At 39.5% G+C, this 22,776-nt stretch overlaps 1 long non-coding RNA gene across 2 annotated transcripts in view; it reads right to left on the reverse strand.

The window, feature by feature from the left end:
* LOC118966948 (uncharacterized) overlaps window positions 1-19,796 on the reverse strand; it is a 337,766-nt gene extending 317,970 nt beyond the window's left edge. Inside the window, exons 1-2 of one of the 2 annotated variants that reach the window (XR_012132190.1) lie at window positions 19,580-19,796; window positions 15,604-15,766 (exon numbers count right to left, since the gene is read on the reverse strand). This is a non-coding gene — a long non-coding RNA (uncharacterized lncRNA). The remainder of the gene's footprint in view (window positions 1-15,603; window positions 15,767-19,579) is intronic. The other variant, XR_012132191.1, reaches the window with a different exon arrangement.
* Between the last annotated feature and the right edge of the window lie 2,980 nt (window positions 19,797-22,776).

The raw sequence follows: 22,776 nt of genomic DNA on the forward strand, positions 1-22,776 counted from the left end.
GTTATATTGGATATATTTATAATATAGAGAATTGGTTTGTTTAAGAAACATTCAAACAACCATATAAAAAAAAGGCTCTGGCTTTTCATCTGAAACTATTTTTAAAAGGGAAAAATTAAGTCATTGATATAACTAAACAGTGATACGCTAGAATTAATCATATGGATTTATTCTCAATACAAAATAAACAGTCACACATCATTGTTTGTTCCAAATAGTGCTTTACCCAAATGCTAATCAAAATACTAGGAGCAATTGCTATATTTTATATAAGGTGAGTGTTCCCTCAAAGGAGCACTTTATAAAGTAATGGACTAAAATAGTCACATCATCCTTTTAAGAAGGTTAAATAATGCTAACATTTATTATTATTGTTGTAATTGTTAACAATCATTATTATTATTATTATTACAACCATAATAATGGTATCTTTCTACCCTTCAGAAAACACTATTAAAAATGATCCACACAAGAGAAACTAGTATACATCAAAATTTATAAGATCTCTTCATTAGGATGCCATTGTGGGAGAAAGTGAGAGAGAGATTAGGAAAAAAAGAATGCAAAAAACAGAGAAGTGAAAGGAGAAAAATATTTTTAAGTGCTATTAAAAATTTGAATACAAATACAGAAAGAACAAATCATGTATGTGTAAAGAGAAAGGAGAGAGGCTACTTTCAGCTGATGGGTAAAAGTCATAAGGAACATATAATCCTAGCACCTTTTCTTTCTACAACCATTGTTTTTTCTAGGATTAAAGCTCAGAAGCCTGAAGCTTGTCATGTCCAGCATCAAAAAAGACATTATTTATCCCAAAGATGTACATGCTACTGTAATTTCATGCAACTCTGAAGTTCCTAACATTGATATCAACAATGGGTTCCTAAATATGTCACTTCTCAGCCTAATCAGGCAGCACTCTTCCCATGTACCAGACCTAAAATCCTACCATTCTTTTTAATTAAGCAACCTTGATTAAAAAAACCACAAGCCAGGGGGCGGAGCTAAGATGGCGGCGTGAGTAGAGCAAAGGAACTCTCCTCCCAAAACCACATAGAATTATGAAAATACAACAAAGACAACTTCCTAAAATAGAGACCAGAGGACACAGGACAACATCGAGAACACATCCACACCTGCGAGAACCCAGTGCCTCACAAAGGGGGTAAGATACAAGCCCCGGCCCGGCAGGACACGAGCGCCCCTCCCCCTGGCTCCCGGCAGGTGGAAAGAAACTAGAGCGGTTTTTTTCTTTTTTTGGCGAGTGCTTTTTGGAAGACTTAAAGGGGCAGGGACCCCCAATACCAGGGAAACAGGGCAGCAAGACCAGTGAGCAGGTGCCTGAGACCGGCGCCTGAGGACAAAGTAAATCGAGGGTTTTTCCCTTTTTTTTGGCGAGTGTTTTTTGGAAGCCTTAAAGGGACAGGGACCCCAATACTAGGGAAACAAGGAGGCAAGACCGGTGAGCAGGTGCCTGAGACCGGGCACCGGAGGACAAAGAAAATTGCACATTTTTTTTTTTCCTCTTTCGTTGTTGCTGTTCTTGTTTTGGTTTGGAGAGTGCTTTTTGGAAGTCTTAAAGGGGCAGGACAGGACACTTAGCCCAGAGGCAGGGAATCTGGGGATCTCTGGGCACTCTAACCCCTGGGCAACACGGAGCACAGAGGCCCATTATGGAGATAAATAGCCTCCCAGCGGCTCCCCATACAAAGGGCCTCCACCATTTTGGAGGAGCAGCCCCAGCCAGGCCACGCCCACAGTAACAGCGGAGATAAACTCCATGGCAAACGGGCAGGTAGCAGAAGCCTTGTCTGCGCACAGCTGACAAGCATAAGCCACTAGAGGTCGCTATTCTCCCAGGAGAGGAAGGCCACAAACCAACAAGAAGGAAAGCTCTTCCAGCGGTCACCCATACCAGCTCTGCAAACTATCTCTATCACCATGAAAAGGCAAAATTACAGGCAGACAAAGATCACAGAGACAACACCTGAGAAGGAGACAGACCTAACCAGTCCTCCTGAAAAAGAATTCAAAATAAAAATCAAGAAACATGCTGACAGAGATGCAGAGAAAAATGCAAGAGCAATGGGATGACATGCAGAGAAAAATGCAAGAGCAATGGGATGAAGTCCGGAGGGAGATCACAGAAGTGAAACAATCCCTGGAAGGATTTATAAGCAGAATGGATAAGATGCAAGAGGCCATTGAAGGAATAGAAATCAGAGAACAGGAACATATAGAAGCTGACATAGAGAGAGAGATAAAAGGATCTCCAGGAACGAAACAACACTAAGAGAACTACGTGACCAATACAAAAGGAATAATATTCGTATTATAGGGGTACCAGAAGAAGAAGAAAGAGGAAAAGGGATAGAAAGTCTCTTTGAAGAAATAATTGCTGAAAACTTCCCCAAACTGAGGGAGGAAATAACCGAACAGACCACGGAAATATACAGAACCCCCAACAGAAAGGATCCAAGGAGGACAACACCAAGAAACATAATAATTAAAATGGCAAGGATCAAGGACAAGGAAAGAGTTTTAAAGGCAGCTAGACAGAAAAAGGTCACCTATCAAGGAAAACCCATCAGGCTAACATCAGATTTCTCAACAGAAACCCTACAGGCCAGAAGAGAATGGCATGATATATTTAATGCAATGACACAGAAGGGCCTTGAACCAAGGACACTGTATCTAGCACAACTATCATTTAAATATGATGGCGAGATTAAAAAATTCCCAGACATGCAAAAGCTGAGGGAATTTGCTCCCCACAAACCACGTCTACCGGCCATCTTACACGGAATGCTCTAGATGGGAGCACTCCTAAAAAGAGCACAGAACAAAATATACAACATATGAAGAATGGAGGAGGAGGAATAAGAAGGGAGAGAAGAAAAGAATCTCCAGACAGTGTATATAACAGCTCAATAAGTGAGCTAAGTTAGGCAGTAAGATACTAAAGAAGCTAACCTTGAACCTTTGGTAACCATGAATCTAAAGCCTACAATGGCAATAAGTACATATCTCTCAATAATCACCCTAAATGTAAATGGACTTAATGCACCAATCAAAAGACACAGAGTAACAGAATGGATAAAAAAGCAAGACCCATCTATATGCTGCTTACAAGAAACTCACCTCGAACCCAAAGACAAGCACAGACTAAAAGTCAAAGGATGGAAAAACATATTTCAGGCAAACAACAGTGAGAAGAAAGTAGGGGTTGCAGTACTAATATTAGACAAAATAGACTTCAAAACAAAGAAAGTAACAAAAGATAAAGAAGGACACTACATAATGATAAAGGGCTCAGTCCAACAAGAGGATATAACCATTCTAAATATATATGCACCCAACACAGGAGCACCAGCATTTGTGAAACAAATACTAACAGAACTAAAGAGGTAAATAGACTGCAATGCACTCATCTTAGGAGACTTCAACACAACACTTACCCCAAAGGATAGATCCACCAGGCAGAAAATAAGTAAGGACACACAGGCATTGAGCAACACACTAGAACAGATGCACCTAACAGACACCTATAGAACTCTACATTCAAAAGCAACAGGATATACATTCTTCTCAAGTGCACATGGAACATTCTCCAGAATAGACAACATACTAGCTCAAAAAAAGAGCCTCAGTAAATTCCAAAATATTGAAATTCTACCAACCAATTTTTCAGACCACAAAGGTATAAAACTAGATATAAAATCTACAAAGAAAACAAAAAGGGTCACAAACACATGGAGGCTTAACAACATGCTTCCAAATAATCAATGGATCAATGAACAAATCAAAATAGAGATCAAGGAATATATAGAAACAAATGACAGCAACAACACAAAGCCCCAACTTCTGTGGGATGCAGCGAAAGCAGTCGTAAGAGGAAAGTACATAGCAATCCAGGCACACCTGAAGAAGGAAGAACAATCCCAAATGAATAGTCTAACATCACAACTATTGAAACTGGAAAAAGAAGAACAAATGAGGCCTAAAGTCAGCAGAAGAAGGGACATAATAAAGATCAGAGAAGAAATAAACAAAATTGAGAAGAATAAAACAATAGCAAAAATCAATGAAACCAAGAGCTGGTTCTTTGAGAAAATAAACAAAATAGATAAGCCTCTAGCCAAACTTATTAAGAGAAAAAGAGAATCAACACAAATCAACATAATCAGAAATGAGAATGGAAAAATCACGACAGACCCCCCAGAAATACAAAGAATTAATAAAGACTACTATGAAAACCTATATGCCAACAAGCTGGAAAACCTAGAAGAAATGGACAACTTCCTAGAAAAATACAACCTTCCAAGACTGACCAAGAAAGAAACACAAAAGTTAAACAAACCAATTACGAGCAAAGAAATTGAAACGGTAATCAAAAAACTACCCAAGAACAAAACCCCGGGGCCGGACAGATTTACCTCGGAATTTTATCAGACACACAGAGAAGACATAATACACATTCTCCTTAAAGTGTTCCCAAAAATAGAAGAGGAGGGAATACTCCCAAACTCATTCTATAAAGCCAACATCACCCTAATACCAAAACCAGCAAAGACCCCACCAAGAAAGAAAATTACAGACCAATATCCCTGATGAATATAGATGCAAAAATACTTAATAAAATACTAGCAAAAAGAATTCAAAAGTATATCAAAAGGATCATACACCATGACCAAGTGGGATTCGTCCCAGGGATGCAAGGATGGTACAACATTAGAAAATCCATCAACACCACCCACCACATCAACCAAAAGAAAGACAAAAACCACACGATCATCTCCATAGATGCTGAAAAAGCATTTGACAAAATTCAACATCCATTCATGATAAAAACTCTCAGCAATATGGGAATAGAGGGCAAGTACCTCAACATAATAAAGGCCATATATCATAAACCCACAGCCAGCATTATACTGAACAGTGAGAAGCTGAAAGCATTTCCTCTGAGATTGGGAACCAGACGGGGATGCCCACTCTCCCCACTGTTATAGTACTGGAGGTCCTAGCCATGGCAATCAGACAAAACAAAGAAATACAAGGAATCCAGATTGGTAAAGAAGAAGTTAAACTGTCACTATTTGCAGATGATATGATACTGTACATAAAAACCCTAAAGACTCCACCCCAAAACTACTAGAACTGATATCGGAATACAGCAAAGTTGCAGGATACAAAATTAACACAGAGAAATCTGTAGCTTTCCTATACACTAACAATGAATCAATAGAAAGAGAAATCAGGAAAACAATTCCATTCACAATTGCATCAAAAAGAATAAAATACCAAGGAATAAATCTAACCAAAGAGGTGAAAGACTTATACTCTGAAAACTACAAGTCACTCTTAAGAGAAATTAAAGGGGACACTAACAAATGGAAACTCATTCCCTGCTCATGGCTAGGAAGAATTAATATGGTCAAAATGGCCATCCTGCCTAAAGCAATATACAGATTTGATGCAATCCCTATCAAATTACCAGCAACATTCTTCAATGAATTGGAACAAATAATTCAAAAATTCATATGGAAACACCAAAGACCCCGAATAGCCATAGTAATTAAGACAATTTGGTACTGGCACAAGAACAGAGAGCCACAGACCAGTGGATCAGATCAGAGACTCCAGAAACTAACCCAAACATATATGTTCAATTAATATTTGATAAAGGAGCCATGGACATACAATGGCAAAATGACAGTCTCTTCAACAGATAGTGCTGGCAAAACTGGACAGCTACACGTAGGAGAATGAAACTGGACCTTTGTCTAACCCCATATACAAAGGTAAACTCAAAATGGATCAAAGACCTGAATGTAAGTCATGAAACCATTAAACTCTTGGAAAAAAACATAAGCAAAAACCTCTTAGACATAAACATGAGTGATCTCTTCTTGAACATATCTCCCTGGGCAAGGAAAACAGCAGCAAAAATGAACAAGTGGGACTACATTAAGCTGAAAAGTTTCTGTACAGCGAAAGACACCATCAATAGAACAAAAAGGAACCCTACAGTATGGGACAATATATTTGAAAACGACAGATACGATAAAGGCTTGACATCCAGAATATATAAAGAGCTCACACGCCTCAACAAACAAAAAACAAATAACCCAATTAAAAAATGGGCAGAGGAACTGAACAGACAGTTCTCCAAAAAAGAAATACAGATGGCCAGCAGACACATGAAAAGATGCTCCACATCGCTAATTATCAGAGAAATGCAAATTAAAACTACAATGAGGTATCACCTCACACCAGTAAGGATAGCTGCCATCCAAAAGACAAACAACAACAAATGTTGGCGAGGCTGTAGAGAAAGGGGAACCCTCCTACACTGCTGGTGGGAATGTAAATTAGTTCAACCATTGTGGAAAGCAGTATGGAGGTTCATCAAAATGCTCAAAACAGACCTACCATTTGACCCAGGAATTCCACTCCTAGGAATTTACCCTAAGAACGCAGCAATCAAGTTTGAGAAAGACAGATGCACCCCTATGTTTATCGCAGTGCTATTTACAATAGCCAAGAATTGGAAGCAACCTAAATGTCCATCGGTAGATGAATGGATAAAGAAGATATGTACATATACACAATGGAATACTACTCAGCCATAAGAGGAAAAATCCTACCATTTGCAGCAACATGGATGGAGCTGGAGAGTATTATGCTCAGTGAAATAAGCCAAGCAGAGAAAGAGAAATGCCAAATGATTTCACTCATCTGAGGAGTATAAGAACAAAGGAAAAACTGAAGGAACAAAACAGCAGTGGAATTACAGAACCCAAAAATGGACTAACAGGTACCAAAGGGAAAGGAACTGGGGAGGATGGGTGGGCAAGGGGGGATAAGGGGGAGGAAGAAGAAGCGGGGTAGTAAGATTAGCATGCATAGTGGGGGGAGGGAGAAAGGGTAGGGAGGGCTGTACAACACAGAGAGGACAAGTAGTGACTCTACATTTTGCTATGCTGATGGACAGTGACCATAATGTGCTTTTTAGGGGGGACCTGATATAGGGGCGAGCATATTAAACATAGTATTCTTCATGTAAGTGTAGATTAAAGATTTAAAAAAAAAGAAAAAATCAGTTCCTGTGTACTGACCTCCAATGAGTTCTACACAGTGGTATACAGGGCATGTCAAAGTGTGGGCAAAGGGTCTGTTTGTTTCTATGCAGAAGACCAAAGCCTAGCTGGGCTACCCAGAATACGAACTAAGATACGATATGAGGAGGAGCTTCCGGCATCAGCACTCCCTGGAGGACTCGTGCTGGGGGATGATCATCAAAAAACCTCCACAGGGATCCGGGTGATGCTGTGGTTGTGGCTGCATCCACCCCACCGTTTCCTGGACTTGCCATTGGAATGACGAGGGAGATGTCTAGGCTGGCATGTGCATTCAGTGAGACAATGAATTTGACCAGATCTGTACTGTTGGAACTCAATCAGGAGTTGAGAGGAGTGCAAGTTGTAGCGTTCCAAAATCTTACGACTATAGACTATCTACGGTTAAAAGAACATATGGGATGTGATCAGATCCCAGAAATGGGTTGCTTTAATTTGTCTGACTTCTCTCAGACTGTTCAAGTACAGTTGGACAATATCCATCATATCATAGACTAATTTTCACAAATGCCTAGGGTACCTAAATGGTTTTCTTGGCTTCACTGGAGATGGCTGGTAATCATAGATTTGCTTTGTTTATGTCACCGTATTTCTATTATGTTAATATGTGTGCGCGTTAGTTAGTAGTTTAAAACCTATACATACTTAAGGTACTCTACAAGAAGATATGTCAAAGAAATAATCCTCCTATGTTTTCTTCCATATGCTTCCTCTATAGCTTTTCTTCTTCCTTCCTAATTACAACCCTTAAATAGAATTGGTGCCTCATATCGAATTTACCGAGTATCATAATTCCTCCAGGTGGTAAAGATACCTCGAGACAAGTGCTGGGCATAGAAGCCACAGGGCATAAATCTGCACAGAAGTAAAAAGCTAACCTTTTCAAACAATATGGCTTCTCTCTCACTTACCAACTTTACATTTCCCTGTATGGCCCCGGAAGATGACTGGTTAGCCAGAGATGGGTAAGATTCCTCAAGGGAGGAACAACCTAAGACAGGCACAGTCGCAGGGGGGCCATCAGGTGAGAAATTGGGGAACAACAGTGGTGAAGCTTAGAACCTCACCCTCCCCACCCCCTGTGTTGAGAGAAAGCTTCTGCATCCATGGATGTATTATTGCCCTTGTCTAGCTCGGATTAGCACATAGTCTATAGGCACACACCTGATCATCTACAATTGCTCTCTTACAACACTAAACTATGTTTTCTACCTTTATCTTGCATCTACCTACCACTTCAGCAGTTTATTGAAAATAAAAATAATAATAAAGGGAGAAATGTGGGATCTACATATAAATCAAGTATAAAAATCAAACGAATATTCATATTTGACCTGATTGTTTATAGTTCATAATGCATGATCAAAACTGAAAGTTTCTGTGATGAATGCCCTTGTACTGTTCACCATGTAAGAACTTATTCACTATGTAAGAATTTGTTCACCATGTAAGAACTTGTTCGTTATGCTTCAGAAGATTGGAGACTGAAGAGAACTAGGCTTGAGATGGATTAATGACTGTGCGTTGAGCGTTGACCCCCCATACAGAATTTTATTGTTGTTAACAACCATTTGATCAATAAATATGAGAGATGCCCTCTCAAAAAAAATAAATAAATAAAGCAGAGCGGACTGAAAAAAAAATCAAACAAATATTCATATTTCACCTGATTGTTTATAGTTCATAATGCGTGATCAAAACTGAAAGTTTCTGTGACGACTGCCCTTATACTATTCACCATGTAAGAACTTACTCACTATGTAAGAATTTGTACACCATGTAAGAACTTGTTCGTTGTGCTTCAGAAGACCCGAGATTGATGAGAATTAGGCTTGGGTGGATTAATGATTGTGCAATGAGTCTCCTGTACAGAATTTTATTGTTGTTAACTGTTAATAACCATTTGATCAATAAATATGAGAGATGCCCTCTCAAAAAAAAAAAAAAAGCACAAGCCTTTAAACAAGAATGGAAATGGTGGTATATAATGTGATAGACAAGAACCAGGAGAAATAAGAGCAAAGTCTGGGGGGAGGAGACACAGGAGGCTAGCCATACTTGAACAAGATGGCAGGGTACTCAGAAGAGCTGGAAGACACTGAGAAGGAGCATTTACTGTGAAAAAGAACAGTATCTCTACGGAGGGGGCAACAGTCAAGTTTTACCTATTTTATGTTTTTACCAACAGAGTAGTTCTGTAGAACAAGTAGGAAGTATATGGGAAAACGAGACAGAGTTCAAAAGTAATACTCTTTACTTTCCATAATATTCACACATGAACCTTTCCCTCCAAAAGTTTCTTACACTGTCCATTTCCTCTAACTTGCAGATAATAACAATGTAAAGTTGTTTGATCTTTACATATAATCATATTTTGAGCTTTATATATAATAATTTATTCATCAAGTAGCTACTAAACACCTGAATATCTACTCCATGCCAGACACTGAAGATAAAAAGATGACTACAGTGTGGTCTTTGTCCTTACAGGGTTTAAAAATCTAGCGTGGAGACTAAGAAGAAAGGTAACAGTTATAATGCAGCCTATTACATGAGAGGTAAGTGCAGGGTCCATGGGAGCAGTGAAGAGTCATCCACTCACACTAGGGAACCAATGAAGAGTTCCTGGAGAAAACCATGCATGAGCAGATTCTTAAGGAATAAGTAAAAATTATTCAGGTAGAAAAAGAGGGATAGATGCTCTAGACAGTAGGCACCTGATGCACTTGGAAAGTGTAAGTATTTGTGCTTTATTATGTAAAAGTGTCAATGTTTGAGATAAGAACAATTAGCTGTGAAGATGAATTAGGAAAGAATTTTTAGTTAACCAGCAAATTCTCATCTTTATCCCTACAGATACTGGAAATCACTGTAAATTTTTTAAAATCAATTTTGAGGTATAACTGATGTATAATGAAGTGTACTCTTTTGAGTTTGGACAGATATATAAAGTTACATAAATACCACTATAGCAAAGATAAGAACATTTCTATCACTGCACCAAATTTCTTCAAGTCCCTTCGTAATGTATCTCTCCCTACCAACCCAGCCCCCAGTAACCATTAATCTACTCATTGTCTCTGTAGATGAGTTGGATTTTCAGGTGTGGAACAAATAGTTGTTTCCAGTTTGGTGCTGGCTGTGAACAGAGCTGCTATAAAAATATCTAGAAGTGGACAGGAGAACCAAGATGGCGGTGTGAGTAGAGCAGCAGAAATCTCCTCCCAAAACCACATATATTTTTGAAAATACAACAAATACAACTAATCCTAAAAGAGAGACAAGAAGGTACAGCACAACAGCCAGACTACATCCACACCCGCGAGAACCCAGCGCCTTGCGAAGGGGGTAAGATACAAGCCGCAGCCCGGCGGAACCGAGCGCCCCTCCCCACAGCTCCCAGCAGGAGGAGAGAAATTGGAGCGGGGAGGGAGAGGGAGCCCAGGACTGCTAAACACCCAGCCCTAGTCATCCGCACCACAGCACAGACACACAGTGTGTGCATGAGGTGCTGGAAACTAGGGAAACAGGATAGCAAGACCTGTGAGCGGGTCCTGCAGCCAGCGCACCCATGACAAAGAAAAGCAAGTGTTTTTTGAAAGTCTTAAAGGGACAGGGACTCCACAGCTGGACAGAAGCACCCTGGGACACTTAGCCCAGCACCTGGGAATCTCGGGGAACTCTAGGGGCCCGAACCCCTGCAGTACAGCTCAGAGGGCCCTCACCGTGATAAACAGCCTCCCGCCTGTTCCCCCTCCGATGCAGCTCCGCCATATTGGAGAAGCAGCCTGAGGCAGGCCACACCCTAGCAACTGCAGAGCTAAATAAACTCCATAGTGGCCAGGCAAGATCAGAGGCCCCGTCTGCACACAGCTGCCCAGCACAAGCCGCAAGTGGCCACTGTTCTTCCAGGAGAAGAAGGCCACAAACTGGCAAGAAGGGACTTTCTCTTACCCAACACACACGCCAGCTCCCCACAAATATATCTATCGCCATGAAAAGGCAGAATTACAGACCAAGATCACAGAGGCAAATCCTGAGAAGGAGATAGACCTAACCAGTCTTCCTGAAAAAGAATTAAAAATAAAGCTTATAACCATGCTAATGGAGCTGCAGAGAAATATGCAAGAGCTAAGGGATGATGTCCAGAAGGAGATTACAGAAATGAAACAATTTCTGGAAGGATTTATAAACAGAATGGATAAGATGCAAGAGGCCATTGATGGAATAGAAACCAGAGAACAGGAACGCATAGAAGCTGACACAGAGAGAGATAAAAGGATCTCCAGGAATGAAACAATATTAAGAAAACTGTGTAACCAATCCAAAAGGAAAAATATCCATATTATAGGGGTACCAGAAGAAGAAGAGAGAGAGAAAGGGACAGAAAGTGAATGTGAAGAAATAATTGCTGAAAACTTCCCCAAACTAGGGGAGGAAATAATCGATCAGACCATGGAAGTGTACAGAACTCCCAACAGTAAGGACCCAAGGAGGACAACACCAAGACACATAATAATTAAAATGGCAAAGATCAAGGACAAGGACAGAGTTTTAAAGGCAGCTAGAGAGAGGAAAAAGGTCACCTACAAAGGAAAACCCATCAGGCTATCATCAGACTTCTCAACAGAAACATTATAGACCAGAAGAGAATGGCATGATATATTTAATGCAATGAAAGAGAAGAGCCTTGAACCAAGAATACTGTATCCAGCCCGATTATCATTTAAATATGAAGGAGGGATTAAACAATTCCCAGACAAGCAAAAGTTGAGGGAATTTGCCTCCCACAAACCACCTCTACAGCATATTTTAGAGGGATTGCTCTAGATTGGAGCACTCCTAAGACTAAATAGATGTCACCAGAGAAAATAAAATCACAGCAAAGAAAGCAGACCAACCAAATACTAACTAAAGGCAAAAAATAAAATCAACTACCCACAAAAGCAGTTAAAGGAAGCACAAAAGAGCACAGAATAAAACAACCAACATATAAAGAATGGAGGAGGAGGAATAAGAAGGGAGAAAAATAATGACCAGACAGTGTTTAAAATAGCTCAATAAGCAAGTTAAGTTAGTAAGATACTAAAGAAGCTAACCTTGAACCTTTGGCAACCACGAATCCAAAGCCTGCAACAGCAATAAGTACATATCTTTCAATAAGCACCCTAAATGTAAATGGACTGAATGCACCAATCAAAAGACACAGAGTAATAGAATGGATAAAAAAGCAAGACCCATCTCAATGCTGCTTATAAGAGACTCACCTCAAACCCAAAGACTATAGGAACAAAGAAAGATTGAAGGAACAAAACAGCAGCAGAATCATAGAACCTAAGAATGGACTAACAGTTACCAAAGGGAAAGGGACTGGGGAGAAAGGGAGGGAAGGGAGGGATAAGGGTGGGGAAAAAGAAAGGGGGCATTACGATTAGCATGTATAATGTGAGGGGTGGGGGCATGGGGAGGGCTGTGCAACACAGAGAAGACAAGTAGTGATTCTACAGCATCTTACTATGCTGATGGACAGTACTGTAACGGGGTTTGTGGGTGGGATTTGGTTAAGGTGGGACCCTAGGAAACATAATATTCTTCATGTAATTGTAGATTAATGACAAGAAAATTAATTGATTAATTTAAAAAATATCTAGAAGTGGAGTGTTTGGTGCATATGGTAGATTTATGTTAACATTTTAAGAAACTGCAAAAGTTTTCCAAAGTGGCCATATAATTGTACATTTGCACCAGAAATGGATAAGAACTCCAGTTGCTCTACCTCATCACTAAAGGTTGCTATTATCTATTTTCTAATTGGAATGTAGTATTATGTCCCTGCAATTTTCACTAACATTTCCCTGATGACTAATGATGTTGAGCATCTATTCATGTGCTTTTGTCTATTTATATATCTTCTTTGTTCAGATATTTTAACCAGTTTTTGTTGTTTTGGGGAGGAGGTGGTGTTGGTCTTATTATTGAGTTGTAAGAGTGCTCTATATATTCTGGACTTAAGTCCCTGTGTATATTCTCTTCAATTCTACATCTTGAGTTTCATTTTATTAATGGTGTCTTTCAAAGAATGAAACTTTTAATTTTGATAACATCCAGTTCATCCTGTTTTTTCTTTATACTTCATGTTTGTGGGCCTTACTCAAGAAATCTTAGACATGAAAGAGTTAATATAACCCTAGGACAAAATTCTAAGTTCATATTTTTGTCTGTTTCATGTGCATGTGAACAGTCCTCCTCTTTACTGACTGGAATAGAAAAGAATGCCTTCATTCTTTTACAACCCTTAAGCCATTTAATTTGCTCTAATAACACATAACCATGTGTAACACAGCAGGTATGATTAGGGCTACCACTTGGTTAAGCTTATAGTTAAGTCTATGGTCATTATCCAACATCCTTTTGACCTCTGCAGGATCCAGACTGATGTATTAAATAGAAATACCACCCCTGCATCCTTAAGATTCTTAAAAAAGGCACAAATTTCTGCTAACCCTTCCCCCACACACATACAAGCAGGGCGAGATAATTGTGTTTTATTTCTCTCTTAGCACATAAAAGGAGGACGGCCTTCCCCACTATAATTGATATTTCTCAATAGGTGAAGGGCTCAAAGTAGGGCCTATTCTAATAATGATGTCAGTCCCATCTATATAATTCAGAGACCAGGGAAATCACCATTGGCTGGGTATATGGACCCAACAGGCCTACTGCGAACTAGATTTTGGCCAGGACTCCATTACCTCCATAAGTTCCTATTCTAATGTGAGTCAGTGATGCCTCTTCCAGTCTTTAGATATCAATGTCAACTTAAACTCTGTGTCTAATAATCCTCAAAATATCTGGGTATTCCTCTTTCTCCAGTGTACATTTTCCCAAGTAAACAGTTATGGGTCCTTTTGGGGAGGGACTGGAGGCATTACAAAATATATTTGCCATAGTTCTACAGGGTTGTCCCTCTTGTGGACACTACCACCTCACAGTCAAATGTTTCTGGGTATAAGAACTGTCACGGACAAGTGGGAAAAGGATCTGGCTTTTTGTTGGGAAACCACCCTCAACCCATCTATTCTTGCTATGTTTTGAATTATTAGTATTTAACAACAGTATTTAGAAGACCCTTGTTAGCTGCTTACCTGCTTTGCCCCTAGGGATGCAAACTTTGGAAGTTTGGGTCATTATTTTTTTACTTATTTTCTGATCCAGTCTCTTTATCCTTTTATTCTACAATCTGATTGGCTTGGCTGTATTTTAAGTTTGTTGAGATTTTTCCATGTGTCTCTGAAATGCTTCTATTTTTTAAATACATTTGCTCTCCCATCTTTAGATTTTTTTTTCCAAATCCACTGACTCTTTCTCTGTCATATTTATTATGCTACTAAACCTGTGCAACAGTTTTTCTAAATTTTCAAATATTATATTTTCAGGTCTAAAATTCCTTTTTTGCACTTTTTGTATTTTCCATTGATTGTCTGCAACTATCTTTTCTTTCATTAATTAATCATACTTACAATAGCTACTTTAAAGTTCTTGTTTGAAAAGTCAAAAATATGGGTTACTCAGAGGTTCACCTCTCCTGAAAAGGTCATATTTTCCTGATTCTTAGTATTTCAAGTAAAAATGGGTTTCCAGATGACCATCACACAATTTATGTTGTGGAGACTTGAGATTTTATTATATTATTCTTACATGTATATATTATGTTGAAGAATGTTGATGTTTTTGTTTCAGCAGAAAATGCAGGCAATTAACTTCGTTAGAAACAAACTCTTAACTCTATTTCACCTGCAGCAAATGGCAACTAAAATCTCAAATAAGTTCTCTTTCAGATCACTGAGGCTATCCTTACATGTGTTATCTAGACCAGCCAGAGATTTGGGCAGTTTACACATTATTATTGGTACCCATACTTCTGACAAAGAAACACAGTGCTCAATGTTACTCTCTCCCCTTCAGCCCTATCTTGACATTCTTCCACCTTGCAGCAACTGTAGACATTAATGTACTTACATTGTCACTAATTAAGGAGCAGAGGGTTAATCAGATGTTTCTTCATTCTCTGTCTAGAAGTACAGGTATAGACTTCATTTATGTTTTAGTTCTAAAGAATTTCCCAAAAGCAACTGGGACTCAAACTTTCCTTCCAGGAATGTCTATAAGAGTCCTCACACTGCTTTCCCTAAGATGTAAGCTATAGGTGTCAGCAGTTTTATTGATTCTGATGGTTCACTGGGCATGAATCTTTGTCATCCTTCCTAGAAAGAACAAAGTGGATCCTTTGGAATCCAGTTAGTGCTACAATTACTAGGGAAGTCTTCCTCACTTTCTTATAATCACCCCGAGCCTCCCTTGAATTTCTCTCAACCCTTCTAGCAACATTTTGTATCAACAAATTTACAAAAATCATAGGTACTATTACCTTTATAATTTTGTAACTATGAGTTTACACACATACCTGGGGCTTCCATTTTCTGGCTCTCTCCTTTCTGGGATGACTCATCACTTTCCTTCAGCTGTAGCTGCCATAGACTCTGCTTCTATTCTTCTGGTCATAAATCCAAAAGATTTCCCAGGAAGTTTCAGCTGCCCTACACCAAGATATGAACTTCATCCTCAGGCTAAAAGCACAAAAACAAAGAACTTACCACTTGCCATTCCCTTTTTCTAAGTTTCACTCCTCTCTAAAAAAAAAAATCTACAGACTAAGTTTAAGGTATCTGTGTAGTTTCCAGCTGGAGATGTCAAGTGTGAAAACAGGCCCAACCGGATGAGCTATTCATAACTACATCCTCCCTTGCCTTTCTCCATTATAGAAGAAAAGAGTTTAATAATCAATTTTACAGTCAATCTACAGTTACAGATGACCAAGTGACACTTTATACAAGATATACCTGCACGAATGCTTGATAGGATTTCTAGTGAACATTTTGCTTTGTTGCAGCCTTTTATTCTCTCCTCCATGTTTCCTTTCTGGATAATGGATATGATGCCAGGAGACCCAGCAGCCATTGCATGAGTAGGCAGCAACAAGCATTAGGACAAAGCCAGTAAGATAAAAATGCTGGAGCAGAAAGGCAGATGGAACTTGGATCATTATGACTAGAACGTCTGCAAAATCCGGATTGACTATCTCTGGACATATTATTTGGAATGTGGGGAAAATTCTGCCCCATTTTTTTCAGCCGTTTGTCACATTTCCTGTTAATTACAAACATTCCTACATACAAGGAAATTGATACAGTGAATATGAAGAAAACAATTCAAGAAAGAGGTTCAAGCTGGAGACAGGTCAACAGGGTTGACATAGCAGTTGAAGCCCTGTGTTGAACGAGATCACCAAGTGTGGTTATAAAGGGGAAACAGCTGAGACTCCAGTGTCTGACACCACTGGTGCTGAAGAGGAACTGGTAGAGAGAAGGAGCAGCTGGAAGAAGTCATACAACCATAAAGAGAAAGAATGAAAACAACAAAATGATGACCTAGAAACCAAAAAAAGAAAAAGTAGGTGTCAGCATTCAAATGCTACAAAGTAAAGTTAACCAAGTATAGAAAAGTGTCCATTAGGTTTGGTAATTATCAAGACAGAGCATTTTAGTGGAACAGGAATCAGGTTCTAATAACGCTGGCTGTGGACAATCAGTTTCTCAGCCACAGACTGGACTGCAATGATCATCCCCACAAGTCTACCTTTCACAGCAGGCTCTGATTGTCCCAGCATGGATTATGAAAAGGAATGTGGATGGATCATTGCTCCAAATGGAAATACAATTCAAAGTGCAGTCTCTATTAATAGGGGCCATTCTTAATATCAAAGGCAGCATATTTTATATTCCTTAAAAAATGAAAATAACAGCTCAAGTTTAGAATGACCTACTGAATGGGCAACAGGGTGGATTTTCCTGACCCTTTCACTTTGAAAAACAGCAAGGTTCTAAGATTCAGTATATTTGCCTGGTTCCCTGCAGCTGTGACACGGGCCTCGAGCACGCTTTGAAGATGACAGGCTTGGGTTAGTGATATAGGTGCACGACGGCAGAGGAGGAGGGAATAAAATGGATAAATGAAATACAGTGAAGAAAGAAACTTAGTAATCAATAATATGAAAATATCAGCACAGGAAGATTTAAAGACAAATTCTATAGGAAAAGTTATAAAAAGGAACTACAGATGTAAAGGGTGATTAAAAGGGAAATAGACCAACTTTCAATGTCTAACTTAGCACTGAGAGGTCTTCAGACCGGTAGGAAACATTTTTTTTTTCTTTTTATTGCTATTGAATTGGTAAGGACTTGAAAAGGCATGTGAGAATTTAAAAGTCTTCCTTCCTCCCTCCCTCCCTCCCTCCCTTCCTGTTTTCCTTTCTTTTTGAGAATTCTTTTAATCTAAAGATGATGTACGGAAAAGCTGCAAAGCAATTAGTAAAAATGAAAAGATGGTTTTGAACGATTAAAATTGTTTCACTAGCTTTTCATTGTTAAATGTTGTCGCTGATTAATGCCAGACTGAGACACTGACTATGTCTCTCAAATAGCACGTATATTAAGAAATGATCAAAGAAAAAAGCAACACAGAGAAACCACAGAATAAGCTTGTTAACATGACAAGGGTAAAGGCTCAAACTGAAAGTGTGTATCTTTATTTTGAGCACTTCACTGGGCATTTTACACCACAAAACTATGCGGTACGTGCATTCTTTACATTTTCCAAAAACATTCCTCACCAATGTAAACATAGCACAGCTGAAGAGGACTAACCAAATAATTTGTTGGGCCCAGTGCAAAATGAAAATGTAGGACCCTTGTTTAAAGAAGTGGGAAAAAAATGCCCTTAAAAGTGCTAAAATATAATTTTCCCCTCTGCAGTCTCTTTCAGCTTGTTCTGGTGTTTATTATTTGTTCTTCAACATAATCCTAACTTTTTTTAAAAAACTGAAACTTAAATTGAATGTATTTGCCACTCACCTTATATTATGCAACAGCATTTTAAATAAAAATCTGAGAGGATTTAACTTCTATACAACATGAAATTATGCAATTTGTATGCCTTCCTTGTGTATGTATTTCATTCTCACCCGAACAACAAAAACAGTCCACAAAGCTCAATTAACTAGTTTTATTTTACTTTTTAAAATTAATTTTTAATTGTGGTAAAATAAACAACAAATTCAACCATCTTAACCATTTTTAAGTGTGCAATTCAGCAGTGTCAGGCGCATTCAAATCGTACAACCGTCACCACCATCTTTTTCTCACTTTTGATTTCCACATATTTTACCAACACTCTACCTTTTGCTGATTGACATGTAAGGAAGAACTGAAAGGAAAAGGAACTAGAAGCCCTCTTTTTTCTCTTCATTTCTTTATTTTCAGTGTAAGTGGATGGCTAAGGCAAGGAAGCAACCCAAGTATGAAAGGGTATGAAAAGTTCCTTGGCTGTTGGTGTGTTTTAGAATGCCATCATCGCCTTCTTTTCGTATTAGAAACAAGCCTTGGTTCACAGGGGGAATGGGGCCGCTGGATATGGTCAGTTCCCACTCCCAAACCTCTACTCAGTCACAGTCCTAACATCTTACTTCCTAGTGGCTTTGAGCACTGCTCCTAAGGATTATGAAATTCTGCACCATATGCAAATGAGGTGACAAAAAGCAGCAAACATGCATATTGTGCATATTCTGTATATCTCCTCCTCTGCTCTGTCTTCCCGCTGGGTTTCACTTACAAAAGGGGGTAAAAGATATTGTTAAGAATTTGAGATGGCAACAGCCGGGCGTTTAAGCGCAAAGCTGTCTGAGAGCTGGGCCCTAAGTGACTGCACAGGACGCATGTCCAATGCTGCAGACACGGTGCAATTGGGCCTGAAGGAGTTAAAAACTGGCCTCCATCTCCTTGTGGGCCACTAAGAACAAGGTAAGGGTAACCGGATTGACAGGGCAACATTGTCTATTCTGACCCTGGTGTTTAGAGAGAGAAACAGTCCAAAGACAAAATACGGAGAGGAACTGAAAGTTACCACAAAACCCTTAATCAACACTCCCTTTTACATTTGTAAAAATAACCGCAGCTCTGCGCACAGGCTCTAATATTTTGCTTACAGCCTGAGAGGTAAGACAAAAGAATTGCCCCACCAAGTGCTCCCAGCAGCGTCATGCCTGGACCTGTGCTGACCCTCCTCAGACCCTGGCTGCCGCCCAGATGCCCGCAGTTACCTGTCACCTGCACCACCTCCCACCCACTCTCTCTCCGGCATAAAAAGAGCCTGAAACCAAGCCTGAGTTCAGGTAGCAGTCCTCCCAGCTCCCAAGCGGCCGGCGGGCTGAGCAGAGCTTTCTCTACCCCACACTGCCTGTGTAGTGGCTGAGTCCGGCGGGGGCCAAGCGTGTCTTGCCACAAGGGGGCCTCACACTCAGGGCACATTCTCACCCTTTACCTCACCTGCCACGTAAGTACCAAATTCAGGCGGGCCGCTGTTCCGCTGTTACATTGACTAAACAAGGAAGCCATTAGACTGAGGGGGCTCTAATGCCCGGTGAGAAAGTAAAGACCGAAAATCTTTGCCTGAAAATGCGCCCAAGTTACGAAGGCTACGCAATCAAAACGCTAAGAAACAACCAATCACAAATGGGGAGGGACGTCTTACGTGGTAGCCACGCAAACAGCTGCCTTCCTCTTGCACTTTCTCTGCGGGCTTCCAACAGCCTGTTTGGTGCTGCGCAACCTCATCTAGTTTTTCCTCACATAAACGCTTAAAAATGTTAATGTGTTTCAGCTGATCTTTTAATACCCCTTATTAAATGACTGACGAGCCAAACTCCCGCCGCTCACTAGGGCTGCGGTGCGGACTAGAGGCCAGGCATCCTGATCCCTCGCTAGGTGCTCTGCTCGCAACCTCTCCACTGAGAAGAGCTGTCAGACTGCAGAGAGAGAGAGACTACATTTGTCTGTCCTTTGGGTGCGTTTTCCGTGTCGTCTCACAGACGGCAAAAAGCCAGTTAATTAAAACTCGTGGAATATGTTAGTGGAGGAGAGCTAAAGGAAGGGGATGATCGGGTCAGAAAGGGTGACTCAGTGAAGTCTCCCTGCAGGACAGAGGCTTTGAGGAAGGATTTGAAGTGAATATTAAGTAGAGGCAAAGCCCATGTGGGGAAAAAAAAATGTTCTAAGAAAAGCAAATGGGAAGGAGCAGAGAAATCAGAGTCTTGGAAGGTTATGATTTGCATGGCTGAAGATGCCATGTTCAGCATAGATTTCTTATTTAATCTTACAACCAATCTGCTTAAAGCTTTTTCCTACTACACCCTTCAGCTGGCTAAATCAGTGGTCCCTTCCCATACACCTTTGTTCTAACAGCCAAACAAACCACAGATGACATTAACACAAGGAGATATATATGGCATGTTTCTAAGCTCATTCTTCTATTTGTTTGGTTGGCCTTTAATAAAACAAATAAATATATACCAAAATAAATCACTGAAAATACTTAGGTAGATGATACACAAATTAGGATTAAATATTCTGAGGATACATATCTGATTTTCTTACTGAGGCTATGTTAAAATTATTAGTTACTACTGAGCCTAACTTTACTTACGGCCACTCCACTAGAATAAAACACCCTCTTTTAACTCATCAAATATCTTCTTGATTGTTGAATGTTTCTTACACTTGGCTTTTCTACAGAAACTATGATCAAGTTTGCATCTAAAGCCATTTCACTGTCTTTCATTTGAGGGCGCTCTTTCAAGCAGAGAAAATTGTCCATTAACTAATGAAAAACATACTCTCACTCAATATTCTCAGAATTTCTCATCATCTGTGCATAAGTGTTGCATCTCAATCACCTTGAAAGAAGGCATAGAATATCAACATAAGCAGCACAAAACCCCTGTGATTATGTTTTCCCTAGGTGAAAGGAATATTGTAGCCACTTTAGTACCAAGTCTGTTTCTCCCATTTTCTTCTGATATTTTCTAAAAACACTGATTTCATTTGCTACCTCAACTATATGATATTAGAAACACAAAACACCATATTTTTAAAACCCTGAGAATAGAAAATAAACTGATGAAGTGATTTCTTCACCCAGTGACCTGTTTCATAATGAGAATTTACTTAGGTAGATATAGGGTGAGATAAAGCAGTGGGGAGACCAGTGGTGATGTGATGGTGCTCAATATCAGCTCCTTGGTGATATTGTCTGTCCTATTAATTCCCTTTTTCCCAGAACCTAACACACTGCCTGGAAAATCATAAAATGAATTCATGTCAGTTTTGCTGTTTTAGTCAAATCAGTGTTTGATTCTGGAAGTGGAATGTTGAAAGTGATTAGGTAAATTAATCCAGAGTTTAAGGCAGAAAGAGTTCATTCTCTGTCTTGCTGGCAGTGTGAATTTAAGCATTGTTTTTAGCAGCTCTGTTTCTAACAGAGCAAAAGACTATAGAAGAGCTGAAATATACAGATTCTTCACTTGAGCTACTCAAGCAGGTAGCCAGGTGATCCATTTGTCACCTGCACATACAGGAAAGTAAGTGGGTTGCCAGAAGCAAAGCTGCCCCCTCCACCCAACTTTGCCCCATTTTTTGCATACTTAGTGACACAGGTCGTGTCTCTCAATATGCTTATAATCACATAAGTATAAATAACATGGTCTCCCTCAGGCATCCTGTGAACAATAAAAAGAAGTTCCAAGGATAATACTACTAAAACTCAATGAACTATATATTAATACAGTATTAAAGTTGTTGCCTTGCAATTTGATGATAGGGTAGAGGTTCACTGAAAATTCTTAAATAGGAAAGATGTTCATTACCCCAGGAAATCTCTGTTATCTTCCTCTAAACATTGAGCTTTATTTAAATAAGTGAAGGCAGTTTTATAAAAATCTTATGATAAAGAGACATAATCTTCTACCTCCAAACGGGGAAAAATTAAATGAAACAAAATTTGTTGAAAATGACCCACTGATAATTTTAGCTAACACTACAATACACTCAGCTCCAGAGTACAGAGTTACTATGAATAGAGCAATGTTTTGCAAAATGTGTCAACATATCATCTTCAAAATGCAGACTCCTATGTTCCAAACCGATCTATCAAATCAGAACCTTTGGAATTGGGGAGATCTGCATATTTGATGAGGTTCCCAAGAAGTACTTCTGCATACTAAAGTTTAAGAACTACTAGTTTCAAGTTTACTGGTTAGTTTCCAAATAGCACTTCAGGATTTCATGGTGAAACAGTGAATTACATGCCCACCTGAAATGTATAAATGCAAACTCATTTGAGCATCATCTACACAGATGCTTGTCTTCATTACGTTCCTTTTTATTATAAAATGACATTAATTCCCCTAGTTGCCCAGTTCATTATCAGAGCATTTGGATATGTTTTTAATGACATTGCAAAAATCTGTACTTTCAAATCATTTCAAAGAATATATGAGACTGGATTTCTGTTATACTATTGTGGATAAAATGAGAGTTCCTGTGGCCAGGATTCTCACGTGGCCCTGGTTAACTAGCTCACTGCACACCTGTGGGCAATACATGGCTGTTGACTCTATTAAAGAGCTCCACCCAGTGCTCTGGGTGCAACACGGTGGCACGGTTGCAAGGCTGCAGGAGAGCAGAAC

The sequence above is a fragment of the Manis javanica genome, chromosome 6 (genome assembly GCF_040802235.1).
Source record: "Manis javanica isolate MJ-LG chromosome 6, MJ_LKY, whole genome shotgun sequence".
Classification (NCBI taxonomy): domain Eukaryota; kingdom Metazoa; phylum Chordata; class Mammalia; order Pholidota; family Manidae; genus Manis; species Manis javanica.